This window comes from Sinocyclocheilus anshuiensis, unplaced genomic scaffold (genome assembly GCF_001515605.1).
Source record: "Sinocyclocheilus anshuiensis isolate Anshui unplaced genomic scaffold, SAMN03320099.WGS_v1.1 scaffold476, whole genome shotgun sequence".
In the NCBI taxonomy this organism is placed as follows: domain Eukaryota; kingdom Metazoa; phylum Chordata; class Actinopteri; order Cypriniformes; family Cyprinidae; genus Sinocyclocheilus; species Sinocyclocheilus anshuiensis.
Genome location: NW_015554139.1, coordinates 2,724,012 through 2,738,507, shown reverse-complemented (window position 1 = coordinate 2,738,507; position 14,496 = coordinate 2,724,012). Strand labels below are relative to the sequence as shown.

Here is a 14,496-nt window from a genome sequence, read left to right as displayed (position 1 = left end):
CTGTAGCTCTATACAAAATAGGGTGATTGCAGTTCCATGTTAAAAGAATTTAGACCACCCCAATGCGTCTTCTCTGTTCCCCTGAAGGCCAAATGCATTTCCATAGCTTAGAAACTGGGGCTAATATCCCTCACACCTAATAAAGTTTCCCTGGCTGGTTTGCCTAGCATATTGACCGCATCTAGTTAATTGCCACAAGGTGTGTATGAATAAGATTTTCCACTACTAGAGATATTTTTCCAAATTATTATACTGGAATACTACAAAATACCGGAAAGGCCCTGAAAGTTTAGCTATGCTGTAGACTAGTTTTTGGACTTATGCACCCTCAAAGCCCCATCAGTAAGGCTTAAGTACTCCTTTACTGACATCACAACAAAGATGTGTTCATTTTAACTTGTATTACATAAGGGGTCTTTTTCAGTAAATCTTTCTGAATGTACACCTTTACACCAGTAGGTGGTGACAAATGTCTATATGAGTAAATCATTAATTCAACCATTTGTTCAAAGCTGATTTATTCAGGAACAAAACAACTTTGCAACTATTAAAAAAGCATGTTATATACAGTATAAATATGTTTAGTATGAATGCAATCCAGACATTGTACATTCACCACTGTCATGTGACCACCAGTTGTGTCACTTCACTACCAATCACAAATCCTCCCTCGTTGCCTCATGGGATAGTAAAGTGTCCATCAGATATGCATTTTAGAAACAAAGTAGTAAGTCATACAGGTACTTTTTGCCTACTATTTTATGAATATTGTGAATTCAGACATACTGTTTTTCATCTAGGGAAGTATGCATATTCAGATGCAATTAATTTATAAGCGAGTCTTTGAATCATTCACTCAACTGATTCATTCAAAACAGTCTCATTTATGAATGAAATGCCACAACTTGTAGATGCTTTTCATTGGACTGTAAATAGCCTGCAAAGCATACTTCACAGGGTATAGTGCTATTTCAAGTGAGATTCCAATCCGAAGGAAGCAAACATGGTTAGTTTGAACTTCAAGCGCACTGCAAACGGAATAGGTAATAAGGGAATATCAATACTTGAATCACTTCACAGGGAGTAGAGAGGAAGATTTACCCACAAGTCATTGCGTATTACTTCAGCACTTAATGGATTAGTTCACGTCCAGAATAAAAGTTTCCTGGTAATTTACTCACCACCATGTCATCCAAGATGATGTTGATGTCTTTCTTTCTTCAGTTGCAAAGAAATTTTTTTGAGGAAAACATTCTAGGATTTTTCTCCATATAGTGGACTTCAATGGTGGCAAACGGGTTGAAGGTCCAAACTGGAGTTTCAGTGCAGCTTCAAAGGGCTGTACACAATCCCAGCCGAGGAATAAGATTCTTATCTAGTGAAACGATGGGTCATTTTCTAAAAAAAATGTACAAAAAATTATATACTTTTTAACCACAAATGCTTGTCTTGCACTAGCTCTGCAAGGAGCTACTTCATGCATTACATAATCACGCTGGAAAGGGCACGCATGGTTAGTTTTTAGTCTGTGTACTTCGGTTCAAAAAGGTAGGGTAGGGCAAAAAAACTAATTTTCTCCTCCAAATTCAAAATCGTCCGACATTGTTGTTTACCTTTTTTGTAAAGGGCATTTGACTTTCTTTGCATGTTTGCTTTGTAAGCACTTGGTCGGTAGTTCTGCCTACATCACGCGTGACTTTTACAACATGGTTACGTAATGCGTGACGTCGTGGACATGCATCTTGACATGCTAGTACAAGATGAGCATTTGTGGTTAAAAAGTATATTTTTTTTTTTTTTTTGAAAATGACTGATTGTTTTACTAGATAAGACCCTCGTTCCTCGGCTGGGATCCTGTAGAGCCCTTTGAAGCTGCATTGAAACTGCAATTTGGACCTTCAACCTGTTGGCCACCATTGAATGGAGAAAAAAGACACTATATGGAGAAAAATCCTGGAATGTTTTCCTCAAAAACCTCCATTTCATTTTGAAGGAAACAAAAGGATAACACACTGAATATAACCAGTTATTTATTTTCATATTAAACCTTGCAAATTAATTTTTTTGTTTTTGATAACATTGCATGGTGTTCTGGATGATGGGAAATTGGAAAAATGGGAACACTTATGTTTTTTTTGTTTTTTTTTAAATAAACAAGAAGTTCCACTCCTAACCTCACCCCTAAACATAACAGCTACTGGGAGGTACGCAGATCGTACAAATTAGATCATACAAATGTTTTGTGTTGTGTGAAGTGAACTTCAATTTATATCTTGTGACCAGGCAGTATGGGAGCAGTGTACACTGCTTAGGGAGCCTGTTAAATTGGAACACTGCTTGTGTGTGTTTTTAGGAGAAGATCGAATGTTCTGTTTCTGCTTCTGCTTCGTTTGGAAACAATGTGTTAATGGAGCGAAAATAAACAAATCAGCTGGAAATATTATGTCTAAAATGTATGTTGCTCAATACTGACATCTTGTTTACTGAACTTTTCTATACAAACCAACATCATAATCACACTGTTGTACTAAATATCTGCTGGTTTTGGAACAACAGCATCACGTGATGATGTTTAAGCCCACTGGATATCGTTTAGCATTACAATTAATGTTAGTCAAATGGCTTTTAGTACAATGACTCACTAAAAACATCAAATTCTGTTGGTAAAAAAAATTCTCCCACTGCTTTCCTTTGTTGGGAATCACTGTCTTGGATAAAATCAAGAGAAAAAAAAGTGGATGCATGTTGAGTGATGACATGCTTTAGTGCCTTATTATAATATTCCTTTAGATAAGATGTTCTCATAATCTCTAATTAATGGTTTCTGTCATCCATCTTTGTTTCCACAGAGATTTACAGCCACGACAACAGCTATTATTACATGCTGCAATATGTTGATCAAATGTCAAGAACGCATTCACACAAGGATTGTGATTTTGCTATGCAACAACACAGGGGAGGACAGAGCCAGACATTGGTTGCCATGGAGAGACTGTTATTTGAGACAATGCCCTGAAACTGAACACGACCAAAATGCAAAGACTAAGATTTAAGGGGTATCGCTGTACGCCATGGTGCTTATTCACAGTGTGCCAATGTGCCATGTAGCTACATGAACGCGTATACAAACAGATTAAGCGTGTTCTTTTGGTCTGTTTTTTTGGTTTGTTTGCATGTTGCAGGCTCATTATGGTATATGCATATTCTGAGATATAATATAAATCTGCATGATTTTTAAGCAGAGTAAATAACTTAAGGCCTAAGATAAACAAGAGTGTGGCATTTTAGTTTCCATATTCAATGGATAAACACGGTCTAGTATGACTTGAGAAATATTCGAAAGGTTAGCCCTGGTTTAACAAGTAATTAAAGCCATTATAAAAATAACCTATAATTTAATGTCATTTATTTTCACCCCTTCAGTTTTCACACTTAAAGCCTGATGAACCAGCACTTGTGACACTGTGGGTGGTTTGTTAAATTACATATTCCTCAAAACTTTTTCCTATAACAAGTGTCATATCATGAGATACAGAGTCATTTCCCCCATGGCCTCTGCGGAGGTTAAATACAAACCTATTTGCATTTAATGATCCTTTCTCATTACAAAGGCTGGTCCGTCCTGTCAAAGCATCCTTCTTTTTCTAATTAACATTTTATTGGATTTTGTATGAATGAGATTTAAAGTTTAATCGAGGTGAAGAGCCTGCCGTATTAATGCATATTAATATTGACTTGTAATAACTGCCTATGGACCATTCTTTCAGATAGCAGACGTTGCTATTTGCAGCTCTTTAGGTTATCGGTGGTTCAGAAGTTGAACTGGAGTGTATGTGTCTGCGTGATGCATCACTATGACACATTTGTACTGTGAGATGCCAGTTTACGGGTACGTGACACGTTATAATGAGAGAATGAGACGATGAGAACCCGACAGCCTCTTCACAGAACTTTGAACTACTGTCATTAGTTCTGACCACAAGTGAACACTTTCTATTTTAGTACTCCTCCTCTGTCTCTGATCCTTGTCGCAAACTTGCATATCTAAAGTGTTTTGAACTTGCAGCAAACAATAGCCAGACATTGCTGAACAAAATTCAAATCAAAGGGATAGTCCATCTAGAAATGAAAATGTTGTCATCCTAATGTCATTACAAACTCAAATGACTTGCTTTCTTCTGTGAAATAAAAAAATCAGAAATTCAATTAACATAACGATTGCTTGTTTCCATGAAATCCAAATGAAAATCATGCATATTGCCTTATGATCAAAACTGATGCCAATATTCAATGATATTTCAGTAAGCTCTAAGATGAACAAAATCAATGAGTTAAACTGATCCGTCTGATTAGTAAACAAACCATTTTTTAATAAAGTCAACCTATTCATAAAAATATCTGATTCAAAAGAACAATTTGTTTATATTTACTCCTTTCATAAACACACCAAGAAGTACTTTTATAATACTTTTATGGATCTTTTACATACTTTTTGAAACTTGAAATCCACTTGAAACTCCACATTTGGTCATTCACATTTGGAACAACATGTCGCTGAATAAATGAAGACCAAATTATTATTATCATTTTATGGTGAAAAATGATTTACATACCATTCTCAGAAGTCAATACCACTGTTGCAGAGATAAAATACACACGTATGATGCATGAGAACTAGTCACGCATAAAACATTTTAAAAAGAAGTGTTCTTGGAAAGTGTAATATAAAATTGCTAATGCTGTTATTATTAAAACTAATTTTGTTGATTGAAATAAAGCTAAAATAAAATATAAATATTAGAATGAACAACGGAAACTTAAGTATACATAAAAACTATACATAAATATTAAAACAAGCTAAGAAAAATGACAAAAGTACATAAAATTCCTGAAAAGAGAACAGGAAATATAAAAAGACTGATTCAACATATTGATAAATGTTATAATAGTATATAAATACAACTAAAATGGCACTACCTAAAATGACCACTTGGTAGTGGACCAAAAAAGTAAATCAATGAATCTATCAATTTGATAGTACAATGTCCTCCAGATGCTTCCTCGTGTATGAAATGCAATCCTTGCACTCTGAATGCTTTTTATTACTTATTTTGCCTGTAATTCTCTTTCTGTCTCTCTTGTGGGTTCAGTGCCAATACCACAGAAATGACGACTTGAAGGCCAAATCGGTTCACCGTCCCATTGTTATCATCACCCCCCTCCATGAAAGAGGTTAAAATCCACTTTGTGTAGCTTCCCAAGTGACCCTCATCCCATTCTGGCTGCATTGTGCTTCATGATAAATCCATGAGAGCTGCCGTACCGCGGCCCACATCCACACAGATGGAGGCAATCAATCAGTATGGTATTACTAAAGGCAGCACACCAGAGGACACCTGCATACTATACAGCAATTTAAATTTAATGAGCTGCTGCTTGAAAGAGAAGGAACCAGCATTCACTGTGCACTTTTGCTTTTCCTTCACTGCTCTGCACAGAATTTATACACATACATACATATTTTGGGTTTGGTGAGAGTTTTTAAAATGTTTTTGAAGAAGAAGAAGTCTTTTATACTCACCAAAGCTGCATTTATTGGATCAAAAATACAGTGACAGACTAATATTGTAAAACTATGATTAACTATACAAAACAACAGAAGCCAAGAATGTTGCACTGGTCTCGTCACACAGCCGCCAGTGCTCTTTGGATAACTGGAGGTAAATATCATATTAAAGGGTTAGTTCACCCAAAAATGAAAATTAGCCCATGATGTACTCGCCCTCAAGGCATCCTAGGTGTATATGACTTTCTTCTTTCAGACGAATCCAGTCAGAGTTATATTAAAAATTGTCTTTGATCTTCCAAGCTGTTTAATGGCAGTCAGCGGGTGTTGCAGTGCATCAGTCCAAAAGAAGTGAAATAAAGCGCATCCATTCATAATAAAAAGTGTCTCACAAGGCTCCGGGGGCTGAACAAAGGCCTCCTGTAGCGAATCGATGCTTTTTTGTAAGAAAAATATCCATATTCAAAACGTAATAATCACTTTAATCTAGCTTGAGCCAACAGTTGTACACGGAAGCAGTTCCGGGTGGATGACGTATGAGGTCGGCGTTGTGCGGAAGCGCAGCGGAGAGATCAAAACAAAACAATGGTCACGAATTAGAAGTACAAATCGAGGATTTGTAAAGAAGAATGTCGGAGGATTTCAATATAAGCCAAGAGAAGACTGGTTTTCCTTTGCTAAAGTAAGGAAACTTTGCTTCATTTGCTCCTGTTAACAAACGTTGGTTTTCACGAGACTCACCGGCGCATGCGCAACGCCGACATCTTACGCCATCCTTCCGGAGCTGCTTCCATGTACAACTGTTGGCGCAAGCTAAATTAAAGTGATTATTACGTTTTGAAAATGGATATTTTTTTTACAAAAAAAAATTCTTACGCATCGATTCGCTACAGGAGGCCTTTGTTCACCCCCCGGAGCCGCTTACCCCTCTTCTGCTTCCTCTCGCGCCGCTTGTGGCGCCTCCGCTGTGGGCGAGGTGCAGCAGTGGGGGTCGGTGATGGTGTAGGCCTCCGGAGCAGACCGAGGTCCCGCAGCTCTTCGGCGTGCGCAGAGTTTAGCTCTAAAAATGTGGTTCTACCGACATCGAGCAGAAACTCACGACTGTATGCGCGCTTAGAGACAGATAGACGCGACGAATATGTACAAAAACACTGCGACTCACAAGATAAAAAACACGAAAACACCGTTGTGTCGGGAGAAAGAGAAGCCGCAGCGTGTGCACACGCCGCCATCTTGGGAACCTATTTTTTTATTAAATTGTAATCACGTTAAATACAAATTCAGTCCCATTAAACATATTTTATTAGCCTACATGACACCCATGTCTGGGACAATAAACATAAAATTTCTCAAGAGCAATTTTTGAAGGGGACACAAATAATACAGTTAAAATTTTAATTGTAAGGATATGTATACACAGAAGAAAGCCTTACTACTATTAGTGCAGCAGGGAGACCGTGCCAAATTAGACAACTTCAAGCTGTTGTGGTCGCGCTGTGACAGCTCTCGTGTCCATTGTAGACAGTACTATCCGTCACAGTGTTGCCAAGTCTGCGGTTTTCCCATGGAATTGGGCTACTTTATCACTGCTGCAGCGGGTTGTTTTTCATGTCCGCGGGTTGAAGCGACCCCAATAACATGTATTTTAGCCCCTGGAACACAAATTTTACCGGGGGACCCCATCGAAACGCAGATAGTTTGGGCTAGTTTTGAGTAGCAATTGGGCGGGTTTTGTTATGAAAAGCAGGCAGCCCTTTCCCTCAAGCAGGTAATGTTACTATTGCTAACATAGCGGACTCATCGAAAAATACATTGGCATCATCTGTATTAAAGAGAAAATAATCACTTCATCCGATGTTTAATTTAATAAAATAGCCTTGACAGCCTTACTTACCGGAGTTCCACAACTATTGGCTTTGTTCTCTCTCACCGGACGCGTGTGTGTGTAGGTGATGTAAACGAGGAAAGCAGGCATTTGGACCAAAGCACTGTGAGTGAGGCAAGGGAGGGGAGACTCAAAATGTTTCTAAACTTAAAACGCATTTTTACCCCGTTTGTGTTGTTTTACTACTTACACAATTATTTAAAGTATAAAACATTGTTATTTACAATGCACAGCGTGGTTTTTAATCATATATTTTTAGGGGGAACAACCCTCAGGTAGGGGGTCCTGTCCCCCCCTGGATTTCCGCCTATGCATGTAAATGATTGATAAATGTAAGATCATTGGAATGTAAGCATTGTGACAGGCCAGTGGATCTTCAAAATTCATTCAGAAAACCTAATGTGACCTGATAAAAAATTACAGAAAAAAATAAATTATTTGGTAAAAAGTCAAGATAGACAGATAGATAGATAGATAGATAGATAGATAGATAGATAGATAGATAGATATATCAGCAGTCTTTCTACTTTCAAATTTCATGTTTAATTCAATGTTTCAAAGCCATTTTTCCAGTGAATTTTGTTATTTCTTTGTAAAACATACTCCAATAACCATTGTTTTATTTACAATTTTTAACAATTGATTAACAATCACGAATGCACAAAACTCTGAAAGCTTTTATGAAGTCTTTTGTAAAGTTTATAAACCTCTGCAACAGTGTCAGTCATCAGATCACCATCCTGTACTCATCTGGCTTCAAGTCAGAATGAAACCGCATTTTACTTCCATAATGTTTAGTGATGATGAAAAAAATCTAAATAAATTGTTGCAAAACATTCTGTGAGCAAAGGTGGTTTAAATTGTGTATTTCTAGAGGGCGTCAGGCAGTAGCAGAGTAACATTGAGATGATTCCGAATGTTAATGGTTACATTTTGATGAAAGACTTTTTTTAAACATTGTCAAATTGATGTAATTTTTTTAAATTTTATTTCTAGAGCAACCGGCTGGTGTTGCTATTTGTTAGTCTTTTGTATTCATCCAAAATAAGCTGAATGAATTTGAAAGTTTATTTAAGCGCCTGTCCCAGCCTGCCCAGAGACTGGAACAGAATGGAATTTGAAACGTTTTAGCCAAAAATGTTTCCATGGTAAAGGTGTTTTTTGCAGAAACGTTTCAGATTTCGTTCTGTTCTCCGACTACGGCTGAAGTAGGGGTGGAATGTGGATCGATAACCAGGTGAGTAACTGTTACTACATTTTGGGATGCCAACACACGGATACCTTGTGAGTTACCTTGCTGTTTTTCTTATAAAACAGCATTTTTTTCTCTGTAAATTCTGAAAACAGATCAATCCAGAATGAATGTTTAATGGCAAATATGTTGAAGATTAAGCTGTCAGTTAGAGTAGTATGGTAGTATATTATTCCGAATTCATCCCATTTTTAAACCGAGTTTGTTGCAATGCATTCTGGGATTGCATCCTACAAGTTATCTTGGCTATGATGCATTAAATGGGGCAGTCGTGGCCTAATGGTTATAGAGTTGGTCTTGTAACCCAAAGGTTGTAGGTTCACGTCTCGGTATCAGCAGGGATTCTCGTTGGGGGGAGTGAATGACCAACACTCTCTTCCACCCTCAATACCACGACTGAGGTGAGACCCTTGAGCAAGGCACTGAACCCTCAACTGCTCGCAGCAAAAATGGCACACCCTGCTCCGGTGTGTGTGTGTGTGTGTGCACTTTGATGGGTTAAATGCAGAGCACAAATTCTGAGTATGGGACACCATACTTGGCTACACATCACGTCACTTTTCACTTTCACTTAAAGGGTTAATTCACCCCCAAAAAGGGAAATTGTCATCATTTACTCACCCTAATGTCATTCCAAACCTGTATGACTTTCTTTTTCTGTGGAACATAAAATACATTTTGAGAACTGTTTTTATATCCATACAGTGGAAGTCAATGGTCATCAAAACTGGTTACCAGCATTTTTAAGTATATCTTCTTTTATGTTCTGCAGAAGCAAGAAAGTCCTACAGGTTTGGAACAACATGAGAGGTGAGTAAATGATGACAAAAAGTTCATTTTTGAATGAGCTATCCTTTTTATATGCAACCTATTTAGGCCTCTTTTTAGGATTTAGAACAGGATTTAGTCTGTATCTGTACCGTGATCATATATGTTACCATCATGTTCTGTTCTAACATCTCTCTCTAAACCATGTGAGTAATAGAGCTGGATGTGGTGTAAGGGTTAGTGTATCCTGCTGTCCACAACTATCTGCTTCATCACGCAAGCAAGAGCTCAGAGCAAAGACAGCGACGTGGTCAACAGTCTGTGACCTTCCTTTGCCCAGAGGCTTCTGCAGAAAAGTGGGATAATGAGCATGTTGTTTTTATACTGTAGATCAGTAGTCCAGGTCTTAATTGCACTGCAAACATTATTTGTTCTTGTATGCTATCCTGATTGCCCACATTCAGCAAACAGTGAAATGAGCTTAGGGAGCCAATGAGGCTCACACTGCTTGCATTATTACTCAACATGATGTTTGCAGCTTTAATCAGCAGAAAAAAACTCCATCAGTGGTGTTTCAATTCCTGGTCTTGTTTTAGGAGTCAGGGTGGGGAATATGACCTAAATAACATGTTACAATGCAAACTGTATATATTCATCGCTTGAAATTTAGCCAGAAAATATTTTATGTATTACATAACCATGCAGTAATGACTTTTTAAATAGTTCTTCTTTGATTTTTCATTCATATTTATTACTTTAATTTGTAATTCAAAGCAACTGTATGTTGTTTAGCAGTATGTGAATTTTTTGCGACTTTAGTGTCCCCTACAGTTAAGTGAGTGGAACTGACTGTTGTAAATATATCAAATTACAGTGTTTATCTGTTGCTGCCATTAAACAGTCTGCCATTTTCATACATGCTCCCCAAACTTGCTTTCAAAAAAGACGTTTGAGGGAAGAGAGGGCAAGAAACTGAAGCCATTCGCCTTATTAGAAGTCAGTGTAACATCAGAATGATTTTGAAACTGATATTTCAAGGAAAAAATCAAATCAAATCAAATAAATAATTAAAAAAATTGCAATGATTTTCCGAATTGGGCTACTTTATCACTGTTGCCGCGGGTTGAAGCGACCCCAATAATGTGTATTTTAGCCCCCGGAACGCGATTTTTACCGGGGGACCGCCTCGAAACGCGGTTAGTTTGGGCTAGTTTTGAGTAGCAATTGGGCGGGTTTTGTTGTGAAAACCTGGCAACCCTTTCAGTCAAGCAGGTAACTTTATTGTTGCTAACATAGCGGACTCATCGAAAAATACATTGGCATCATCTGTATTAAAGAGAAAATAATCACTTCATCCGATGTTTAATTTAATAAAATAGCCTTGACAGCCTTACTTACCGGAGTTCCACAACTATTGGCTTTGTTCTCTCTCACCGGACGCGTGTGTGTGTAGGTGATGTAAACGAGGAAAGCAGGCATTTGGACCAAAGCACTGTGAGTGAGGCAAGGGAGGGGAGACTCAAAATGTTTCTAAACTTAAAACGCATTTTTACCCCGTTTGTGTTGTTTTACTACTTACACAATTATTTAAAGTATAAAACATTGTTATTTACAATGCACAGCGTGGTTTTTAATCATATATTTTTAGGGGGAACAACCCTCAGGTAGGGGGTCCTGTCCCCCCCTGGATTTCCGCCTATGCATGTAAATGATTGATAAATGTAAGATCATTGGAATGTAAGCATTGTGACAGGCCAGTGGATCTTCAAAATTCATTCAGAAAACCTAATGTGACCTGATAAAAAATTACAGAAAAAAATAAATTATTTGGTAAAAAGTCAAGATAGACAGATAGATAGATAGATAGATAGATAGATAGATAGATAGATAGATAGATATATCAGCAGTCTTTCTACTTTCAAATTTCATGTTTAATTCAATGTTTCAAAGCCATTTTTCCAGTGAATTTTGTTATTTCTTTGTAAAACATACTCCAATAACCATTGTTTTATTTACAATTTTTAACAATTGATTAACAATCACGAATGCACAAAACTCTGAAAGCTTTTATGAAGTCTTTTGTAAAGTTTATAAACCTCTGCAACAGTGTCAGTCATCAGATCACCATCCTGTACTCATCTGGCTTCAAGTCAGAATGAAACCGCATTTTACTTCCATAATGTTTAGTGATGATGAAAAAAATCTAAATAAATTGTTGCAAAACATTCTGTGAGCAAAGGTGGTTTAAATTGTGTATTTCTAGAGGGCGTCAGGCAGTAGCAGAGTAACATTGAGATGATTCCGAATGTTAATGGTTACATTTTGATGAAAGACTTTTTTTAAACATTGTCAAATTGATGTAATTTTTTTAAATTTTATTTCTAGAGCAACCGGCTGGTGTTGCTATTTGTTAGTCTTTTGTATTCATCCAAAATAAGCTGAATGAATTTGAAAGTTTATTTAAGCGCCTGTCCCAGCCTGCCCAGAGACTGGAACAGAATGGAATTTGAAACGTTTTAGCCAAAAATGTTTCCATGGTAAAGGTGTTTTTTGCAGAAACGTTTCAGATTTCATTCTGTTCTCCGACTACGGCTGAAGTAGGGGTGGAATGTGGATCGATAACCAGGTGAGTAACTGTTACTACATTTTGGGATGCCAACACACGGATACCTTGTGAGTTACCTTGCTGTTTTTCTTATAAAACAGCATTTTTTTCTCTGTAAATTCTGAAAACAGATCAATCCAGAATGAATGTTTAATGGCAAATATGTTGAAGATTAAGCTGTCAGTTAGAGTAGTATGGTAGTATATTATTCCGAATTCATCCCATTTTTAAACCGAGTTTGTTGCAATGCATTCTGGGATTGCATCCTACAAGTTATCTTGGCTATGATGCATTAAATGGGGCAGTCGTGGCCTAATGGTTATAGAGTTGGTCTTGTAACCCAAAGGTTGTAGGTTCACGTCTCGGTATCAGCAGGGATTCTCGTTGGGGGGAGTGAATGACCAACACTCTCTTCCACCCTCAATACCACGACTGAGGTGAGACCCTTGAGCAAGGCACTGAACCCTCAACTGCTCGCAGCAAAAATGGCACACCCTGCTCCGGTGTGTGTGTGTGTGTGTGCACTTTGATGGGTTAAATGCAGAGCACAAATTCTGAGTATGGGACACCATACTTGGCTACACATCACGTCACTTTTCACTTTCACTTAAAGGGTTAATTCACCCCCAAAAAGGGAAATTGTCATCATTTACTCACCCTAATGTCATTCCAAACCTGTATGACTTTCTTTTTCTGTGGAACATAAAATACATTTTGAGAACTGTTTTTATATCCATACAGTGGAAGTCAATGGTCATCAAAACTGGTTACCAGCATTTTTAAGTATATCTTCTTTTATGTTCTGCAGAAGCAAGAAAGTCCTACAGGTTTGGAACAACATGAGAGGTGAGTAAATGATGACAAAAAGTTCATTTTTGAATGAGCTATCCTTTTTATATGCAACCTATTTAGGCCTCTTTTTAGGATTTAGAACAGGATTTAGTCTGTATCTGTACCGTGATCATATATGTTACCATCATGTTCTGTTCTAACATCTCTCTCTAAACCATGTGAGTAATAGAGCTGGATGTGGTGTAAGGGTTAGTGTATCCTGCTGTCCACAACTATCTGCTTCATCACGCAAGCAAGAGCTCAGAGCAAAGACAGCGACGTGGTCAACAGTCTGTGACCTTCCTTTGCCCAGAGGCTTCTGCAGAAAAGTGGGATAATGAGCATGTTGTTTTTATACTGTAGATCAGTAGTCCAGGTCTTAATTGCACTGCAAACATTATTTGTTCTTGTATGCTATCCTGATTGCCCACATTCAGCAAACAGTGAAATGAGCTTAGGGAGCCAATGAGGCTCACACTGCTTGCATTATTACTCAACATGATGTTTGCAGCTTTAATCAGCAGAAAAAAACTCCATCAGTGGTGTTTCAATTCCTGGTCTTGTTTTAGGAGTCAGGGTGGGGAATATGACCTAAATAACATGTTACAATGCAAACTGTATATATTCATCGCTTGAAATTTAGCCAGAAAATATTTTATGTATTACATAACCATGCAGTAATGACTTTTTAAATAGTTCTTCTTTGATTTTTCATTCATATTTATTACTTTAATTTGTAATTCAAAGCAACTGTATGTTGTTTAGCAGTATGTGAATTTTTTGCGACTTTAGTGTCCCCTACAGTTAAGTGAGTGGAACTGACTGTTGTAAATATATCAAATTACAGTGTATATCTGTTGCTGCCATTAAACAGTCTGCCATTTTCATACATGCTCCCCAAACTTGCTTTCAAAAAAGACGTTTGAGGGAAGAGAGGGCAAGAAACTGAAGCCATTCGCCTTATTAGAAGTCAGTGTAACATCAGAATGATTTTGAAACTGATATTTCAAGGAAAAAATCAAATCAAATCAAATAAATAATTAAAAAAATTGCAATGATTTTCCAAAACAAATTATATGTCTGACATGAGTGGAAACAATTGCTTCTGTGACATGAGACTTGAGTTATAAACAAAAGACTTAAAACAGAAGCACTTGATTTCTATATTAAAGCTCCAAGTAACAATGTGTCAAAATTAAGTCACATTTATTATAATCAATGAAGCTGTCTGCTGTCTTTTTGAAAGATATTAATAGGAACATTTTAATTCAGATAGAGCCCATTTAGTTAACAGTGACATTCAAAAATGGTGTTTAAAAATGTGAAAAACTTTCTTCCATCAAACAATTCTGGGAAAAAAATGAAGCAGAACAACTGTTCATTATTATTAGTAGTAGTAGTATTAGTAATGTTTCATGAGCAGCATATTAATATGATTTCTGAAAGATCATGTGACACTGAAGATGGAGTACTGATGTTTAAAAATTCAGCTTTGCATCACAGGAATAAATTACAATTTAATATACTGTATATATATATATAAATAGAAAACGGATATTTTAAATTGTAATAATATTTTACTATATATA

At 37.0% G+C, this 14,496-nt stretch overlaps 1 protein-coding gene across 3 annotated transcripts in view; it reads left to right on the top strand.

Annotated features, from left to right (window-relative positions):
• Positions 1-14,496, top strand: part of LOC107670515 (glucagon receptor-like) — a 73,756-nt gene that overhangs the window by 38,999 nt on the left and 20,261 nt on the right. The window contains exon 1 of one of the 3 annotated variants that reach the window (XM_016463150.1): positions 9,493-9,513. The exons of the other annotated variants lie outside the window; for them this stretch is intronic. The gene's annotated coding sequence lies outside the window, so the exon portion shown is untranslated. Of the gene's footprint in view, positions 1-9,492; positions 9,514-14,496 lie in introns of those variants that run through there. 3 annotated transcript variants of the gene reach the window in all.